Source organism: Xenopus laevis, chromosome 4S (assembly GCF_017654675.1).
Source record: "Xenopus laevis strain J_2021 chromosome 4S, Xenopus_laevis_v10.1, whole genome shotgun sequence".
Taxonomy (NCBI): Eukaryota; Metazoa; Chordata; class Amphibia; order Anura; family Pipidae; genus Xenopus; species Xenopus laevis.
This window is the reverse complement of record NC_054378.1, coordinates 71,184,494-71,193,242: the sequence shown is the minus strand read 5'-3', so window position 1 is coordinate 71,193,242 and position 8,749 is coordinate 71,184,494.

Sequence of the window (8,749 nt, the reverse complement as noted above, 5' to 3'; positions counted from 1 at the left end):
ATTACTAGTGAAAACCCCCCCCCAAAAATCTCTAAAAGTCAGAATTGATTAAAAATGGTCCAATAGGATCAGAGCAACTTTCATTGACTTCCATGAGCCTTTGACCACTTTTACATGGCAAATTATTGTATTTAAGTTTTCCATTATTTTTACACTTAATAAATCTTGAATATTTGGAGTTTTAAAGGAATTCAGAAAAAACACACATTTTTAGAGATTCGTAAAAAAAAATTTGAATGCTAGTAAATAGGCCCATAGTTTTTATTGCATTTTAAATCCAAAACCTCACACAAAAACACAGAGGCCAACTCGGTTGCAGTTAGTTGCATTAAAAAAACATGATCACATTGCATTTCACCATTGATTTTTACAAATTCAGCTGTTTAAAAGAAGCTTGCAATATAAAATGGCATGGATGTTGAAAACACACCTCCCATTAACTTCTAGAAAGGCTTGCAAAGTTTTAGCTGGCAGATATCTTTTCATTTGAATTTCTGAGATTTTTTCAACAGATAAATCTTCAACATTTAAATTCCAAACATTTGCAATCAAATGTTTTCACATTGATTTTCTCAATTTGCAGGAAAAAAAAGCAATATTGACTTTTAAAAAATAGGCCCCACATCAAATTATTAATATTTACTAGTTGACGGTAATGTCCGTATCATCATCATAATACAGTGAATCTTAAAAAAGTGAAACTCATTTTCTAACACTAGGAACATTTGCACCAGCACAGTTACCCATGGCAACCAATTAAAATTCCTATTCTATTATTTTTCTAGGGGGTTACTGCAGGCAAGTCTTCCCAGTGTTTGGAACTTAGCCACAGTATCTAAAATGAAAATGTACAACAACTAAACAAAGCCATTTCATTTTCCTTCCAAATGCATTATTAACTCTTTTAAAACACCGTTCTAATTCCTAATTGTGCAGTGACATCTTTAGCACTAATTTACAATTACTCAGGCTGCAGCATGCAAGGGCTCTTACCTGTGCCTCTGGTAAACAGAGAAAAACCTGCTGACAGCCCTCAGGTTTATATACTATGGATAGGGATGTGCCAGCCTTTTGATTTACTACCTAGCCGTGATAACTGCAAATTGAGCCTTGTGGATATTCCCATTAAACTCTTTGATATCTGCCAAATCCACATATACAGACAACAGTAAAATCTTCTAAAATATTTCAATGCTGTGTATATAAGCCACTGCAGTGTGTCAAACACTATACCTTGCAGCAAATATCTATCTATCTATCTATCTATATATATATATATATATATATATATATATATATATATATATATATATATATATATATATATATATATATATATTTTTTTTTTTTAACTATTTGTACCCAGATAATAAAACAAGTGCTTGGTGATGGTCGTGCAGTTTACAATCACTAAATATTGCTTGTGAGTACCCTTACTGCACCTATATGTGTATAAAATAAATGATTTCCCCAAGATTTGCTATTTCCTGAAAAAATTAAGCTGTGGAGCCCAGCAACCTCTACTTACAACACCACCTTGTTGTTTGTAATACTACTGTTAAAAACTGAGCTTCCAATTTATATTAGGTGCCCCTTGTGATTACTTGTTTAAATGAAACAGAATAATGGGGAGGGGGGGGCGGTACTTTTGGAATATGTGATCAGAAAATGTGGTTTATGTCCTTGGCAGAACACTTTTAATGATATAATCACATCAGGCATGAATCCATAAATCACTGCATTGCAACAGGCAGCCATTTAGACTGGTGTCTAGAAGGTTGTTCCCACACACATTGATATGACAAATAAAGCCCTCTCCTATGCTGTTGGCCATAGAGATTGCGGCATCCATGCAGGTTTTGTGTGTTTTGCACTTTCATCTCTGCGTTTGCACGCACATGGTCCATTTTCTTCTGTCATGTTTTTTCTTCTTTGCAAGTTTTCTCAGATGTTTTGACAAGGTATTATTGTAAAATCATGTTTTAGCATCCACATATGTGAGTGGGGTATTCAATAATGAGACACTTTAAGTGAATAGAAGAACTTAGTAAAACAAATGCAGCTATTTTCTATTTCAGCATTTGCATTTTCGTTTCTTGTTCAGTTACATGATGGGCTTGGCATTGGTTCACCTTTAAGTTAAGTTTTAGTATGTTATAAAATGGCTAATTCTAAGCAACTTTTCAATTGGTCTTCATTTTTTCTTTTTTATAGATTTTTAATTTTTTGCCTTCTTCTTCTGACTCTTTCAAGCGTTGTAAATGGACTCACTGACCCCATTTAACAACAAATGCAGCTATTTTCTATTTCAGCATTTGCGTTTTCGTTTCTTGTTCAGTTACATGATGGGCTTGGCATTGGTTCACCTTTAAGTTAAGTTTTAGTATGTTATAAAATGGCTAATTCTAAGCAACTTTTCAATTGGTCTTCATTTTTTCTTTTTTATAGATTTTTAATTTTTTGCCTTCTTCTTCTGACTCTTTCAAGCGTTGTAAATGGACTCACTGACCCCATTTAACAACAAATGCTCTGTAAGACTAGAAAAATCAGTAGCAAAAATACATTTGTAATCAGGCCCCTTTCTATTCATATTCCAGTCTGTTATTGAAAACAGTGAATGGTTACTAGATTCATTTTGGCCAGATTGTTGAAATTGCAACTGGAGAGTTGCTGAATAAAAAACTAAATAACTCAAAAACCACAAATAATAAAAATTAAAATCATTTTCTACATTATGCTAAACGTTCATTTAAATGTGAACAACCCCTTTAATGTCCATTTATGTTGTTGCTCTGGACTGGGTCTGGACTGGTTCTATTGGCATCTTTAGATTTGTATTTTTTTTTGTATTCTATTATGATAGAAAGTCCCTCAGCACCTTGAGATATTCTGCTGTTCTCGGCAGTCTGCCCACAAAAATTAAAGTACTTATAACCAAAGACTGAATTTCTGTTTGTCCATACAAATCTTTTTTAGAGCCCCCAAATTTTAGGCAAGGAGAGCTTTTTTGAGCATGCAATGGGACATAGAAAGATCGTACAGTAAATAAGGAATCAAATATTTGAATTATTGGATTGCCAGAAAGTTCATGGGAAAAAATCAGATTCTTAAGGGTCACAATGATGAAAGAAAGACTTTTATTTACAGACAGTTCAAGTTTTTCTTTGCTGATACTAAGGTATGAGTGATCCAAGTAAGGCCAATGTAGTGACACTGGGTCAAATAATTTAGAGGGTACTGGGCCCAAAGTTGGGGTAATACTATAATTTTGATTTACTGAAGAAGGGGGAGGGGGGATTACAGATCATTGTATTATACCATGAGCCCTCAGTGATATTGTCTCCACCCCACTGTTCCTATTTGTTCATCTGAAGAAAACGTACAGACAAAAAAGTAATTAATAATTGTTATTATCTTTCACATAAGCTATATTACTACTCTAGATATTGCCTTGCCCTGTATTTGTGTATTACTTGTGTTTGTGTTTTACTTGTATTATTAGATATGAGATTAACTATATTTCTACATATTTCCCAGGACTTCTAATGCTATATTTAGTTCATTGCTTTAGTTTATAGCTGGTCACCCGCACTGTACATGAGTAGTAAATCTTTCTCTGGTCTCCTGAGGGTTCTGAGAAGACAGATTAAGCTTTTATTATGAGGAAGTTGGTGGCAGTTTATTCTCTGAGATTGTTCCTCTTTTAGAAACTCCCACGCAAATTTGCACACCTCTGAATTGGACTCTTCCTGGGAGTTAGGGAAATCAGGGATCACACATATACTAATAACCTCAGTAATTACACAATATAATATGCAATTTACAGTTGGTCAAAGACATATTCTGGCCATGGGACACCCTCTGAATCTAGGGGACTAGGGAAAATGCCTTTCTGTCTTGCCTTTTCTCTGTAACAAAAATAATGGGCAATGGAAACATCTGCCATGACTTAGAACCACTTTTGGTTAGTGTTTTAGAGTGATTATTAGAGGGTTGTACCACGTTAGCAATTAAAAGGTAGGTAAACATTGATCAATGCACATTCCCTGGTCCCCTGTCTCATAAGTAATCTTGTATCTATTCAAGTTTATGATCATAAAATTGTTAAGCCACCATAACACGTCAAGGTTAACCCCATATGCTTGTAGTTATTTGGGCCAGATCAGTAGCACCTCCATTGTATTCATATATTTTTACTTAGCCTTAGAGTGCTTCCACATACCCTCTTTTTGCATTAAAAGGTAGTTAAGTGTGGAGATTACACTTTTATCGCTAGGTGAAATTGCAGTCATTTTGGCCATTCTATTTACCTGCATACAATGTCTATATGACAGAACTAAAAAAGCAAACATATCTTTTTATTCATCTGTGATACTGCAGATTGCATTAATATTTCTTGCTCTATTAACATAAGAAAAATACTCACCTCCATTATCTGCATCCTTAAGAATTGATTATCAACCTTGCCACCCATTCTCTGGATATTGCTCTACGCGGCATCATCTTACAAAAATGACCTCCACCCAGGGCCACCTCTGGTAACTTTAAGAGGCAAATTTCCATTTTTTAACACAGAAATTTGGCTCTGCTAGTGCAGCAAGCGCAATAGCACTCACTACACTTGCGATGCAACCCCTCCTGGACCCACTCTGACCCTAAAAGTTCAGAGCGAGAGGGGGGCAGCATTGGGGCTGCTGCCTCACCAATAGCATTTACTGGCTTAAGATTGTCGGTTATGTCTTACAGTCAGTAGATGATACTTTGGCAAGTTTTGAGTAATACCATAGGATAATTTATGATTGGAATGCTGGGCATACACAGGTACAATCCACCATGTTTTTGCACTTTGTACCAGGTCTTCCAGCCTAGATGAATAACCATTTTGGCACATTGATGTCGCACCCCATAACTATCCGCTAATTTGTTTATCATTGGTGCGTTGGCTCTGCAGAAGGCAACCAGTCCCAGAGCAGAAATGTCTGTCTCTTTCTCTTACTTGACCAGTTGCTGGCTTCCTCTGGTTCTGGAGTCAGATACAGGAATTATTATTGAAGCATGCCCAGAATTACCACTGATGCAATGTGTGGGTACATTTTAAGGGACTCACGTGGTAAAAAGAGAGTTGGAAATATAGGAAAAGTTTGGCTTTTCTTGGTCAATTAACATTTCTTTGGGGTGGGGGGGAGATGGTTTGACTTTTGCTCCGCCACTGTTTGGAAGGCACTCTGTATGGTCTATGCAAGTCACATGCTCTCCAGAAAGGAAGAAGAGATATATCAATGGCAAACAAAAAAAAAATACTAGCTTTAGCCTGGCACAGGATGAAAAGCCACCTGTTGTGCTGGCTTTTGATCTAGATTGCCTTGAGACTACAGACTAAAGTAAAAGCACATTATGGCCTTCATACTTATATAAGTCCCCATCACCTATAACACTTTCTGAGTTTTTAAAATAACAGAAGAACTTTGGGTGGAAACGCCAATCACAATTAAATTTGCCTTAGACAATATATTTTTAAAAATGTTGGCAAGCAATTATTTATGGAACTCCATGTTAAACATCTTAGGCCTGGAACACCATCCCATAACCTAATGTGTCTGCTTTTATCTATGTATAAGTAAGAAATTGCTTAAATAAAAATATCAATTAATCAACAAAAGTCTACTGCAGGTGGAAACGTTTCCACTAGGTGGCACTACAACACAAGCTAGTCAGAGCTTCTTTGTTTAGAGCTGTCAACTCTCCCATATTTAAACACGAGGCTTAAGTGGAGCAAGGGTCATAGTTTAATTGCTTGTGTTTTCAAATGCAAGGAGTCTGACTGGTAAAATGAGAGAGCTGGAGGTGCTGGTGCTTGAGGGAAAATATGATGTGATTGGTGTGGCTAAAACATGGCTCTGAATGAGTTGCATTGTTGGGCAGTTAATATATCAGCAACTATACTTTGCTTCGGAGGGACAATAGAAAAGAAGTAGGGGTATGTCTGTTAGTTATGCGGGATTTAAAAGCAAATATAAAGGAGGAGGTGATGTTAAAAAAATAAGGGAGGTGAAGTCTTATGGATGGAGCTCTTCACTGATTGTAAAAAGTCCAGCAAATTAATTATAGGAGTATACTATAGACTCCCTAATTTGAGTATATTAACAGTAAAAACAAATTTTGTCCTAGTGAATGGCATTATGAGCAGCAACCAGCATGGCTTTATGAAGGATAGGTCATGTCAGACAAATTTGATTGCTTTTTATAAAGAGGAAATTAAGATGCTGGACAGTGGGGGAGCAGTAGATGTGATCTATTTAAATTTTGCCAAAGCATTTGATACCGTGCCCCAAAACAACTGCTTGAGTGTGGTTATTAATGGTATATGCACTACTTGGAGAAAGATTTTTTTGTGGTGTGTGTCCCTCAGGGCTCAGTATTGGGTCCACTTTTTTTTAACTCGTTCATTAATAACTTAGGGGAGGGTATTGTAAGTAATGTATCAGTGTTTGCAGATGACACAATACAATGCAACCTAATTAATTCCATCCAGGATGTGGCATCCTTGCAACAGGATCTTGACAAACTGGCAATCTGGGCAGCTAAGTGGCAAATGAGATTCAATGTTGATAAATGTAAAGTCATGCACCTGGGATGTAAAAATATGCAAGACACATATAATGGGACTGCACTAGGTTGTAGCTGTACTGGCTGTAGTAAGCAATGCTACAGCAGTTGTAAGGGCAAACAAGGTCTTGTACTGTATTAAAAGGGGCATAGAGTCACAGGAGGAGGGGTTCACTCTTCCACTGTATAGAGCACTGGTAAGGCCCATCTAGAATATGCCATACAGTTTTGGTCTCCAGATCTCAAACTGGACATTATTAACTATGTATAAATATATAAGTAGGTCTTTCCAGCTGACACGTGGGCATCCATTCTGAAGAAGAAAGGAGGTTCCATCTAAATATTCGGAAGGTGTTTTTACAGTGTGAGAGCTGTGAAGATGTGGAATTCTCTCTGAATCAGTTGTACAGGCTGATACATTAGATAGCTTTAAGAAGGGGTTTGATTGCTTTTTAACAAGTGAGGGAATACAGGGTTATGGGAGATAACTCATAGTACAAGTTGATCCAGGGACTGGTCCAATTGCCATTTTGGAGTCAGGAAGGAATTTTTCCTCTGAGGCAAATTGAAGTGGCTTCAATTTAGATTTTTTGCTTCCTCTGGATCAACTAGCAGTTAGGCATGTAAGACCTTAAAGGTTGAACTTGATGGACGTGTGTCTTTTTTCAAACTAATTTCAACCTAATTTACTATGTTACTATGTAACTTTCTATGGTTAGGGCATAATTTGTCATAGTTGGCGTATGTTTATTAATGGTTGAAATTTCCCGGAAACTGATATCTGTAATTTATAGCACAGGGTTTGTTGTGCATGTGTGAAAGGCAGGGAAAAGGATCTAATTTTCTCTGAACAGGAAAAAGCACAGCACATGTAGGATTTCCCATGAGACTGAGTAGAAGCTGCCATTTTTTTCTCATAGTCCAGAGCTGAACTGGTGGCCCATTGGATGCATTCTAGAAAAAGAAAAAAAGAAAAAAACAGACAGCCTGTAGATGCATTTCCTGCTGATCACAGCCTTTAAATACCTCAGGTTTCTTAATTTAATAATGAAATATTGAAAATATTGCATAAGGGTACTTTCCAATCCAGGGAATTTACAGAAAACATGTCTACTTTTTCCTATCACTTAGAATATCCATGCAAAATAATATTACTTTATGCAAGGTAAAAGTGAGTTGGGGGACCTGTGTTGATTTGAGAATTATTCTGCATTATTTTGTATTATTATAATATATGTTTAGGGGTCACTGTGGTGCATTTTTGGGGACATTGTGATGTTAATTTAATATAACTTGTTCAGTTTTCCCTGCACTGGAATGCAGATATTGGAGACTGACTGCATATCCGGCCACTGTATGCACATATCTGGATATAGCTATACAAAGACTGGAGACACTGCACAAAAACACTGACTGAACTCAGCAAAAGCAGTTGAATGGACTCACAAAAAAGGAGCAAAGGTCCAAGGAAAATATTTTGTAAGTGTGAAAGGGGATAGAAAAACATAGAATTAGCAGGAAAAGTATAAAGGAAAATGGCAGTTGAAAAGAAGAGAATGAATGATATGTAGGACAGCAAAGGGGAAAGAAGGATAGGGCAGACAAGAGAAGAAAAGACAAGAAAAAAACAAAAAAGGTCACAGGGATCCTGTCATGATTTTTATGGTGTCGTTTTTATTTCAAAATTACACGGTTTACATTACAAATGATTCACTCTATCATTTAAACTTTTATTCTTAAACCCCTAAATGTATTTTAAGCTGTGATATTGGTGTGTAGGCAGGCATCTCAGGTCATTGTGCCTGATTCTGAATTGTCAGAATGAGCAAATACTTAATGAAAATACTTTCAGATATGCTATTGTTTCTGCTTCTAGGTGTAACTGGAGGAATTGTGGTGGGGATTGGACATTTTAATATTGGACACTGTTCTCACATCTACCATTAAGTTGGGCATGGGAGAATTTTTAGCAGTGCAGGTGTCAGGCTGTTCCCCCTTCTCATTGTTGTGTTGATAGGCTGCTGGGGGAAAGGGGGTATCACTCCAACTTGCAGTGCAGCAGTAAAGAGTGACTAAAGTTTATCAGTCACATAACTGAGGGTACCTGAAAAAATTGCCCCATGTCAGATTTCAAGAGGGGTTG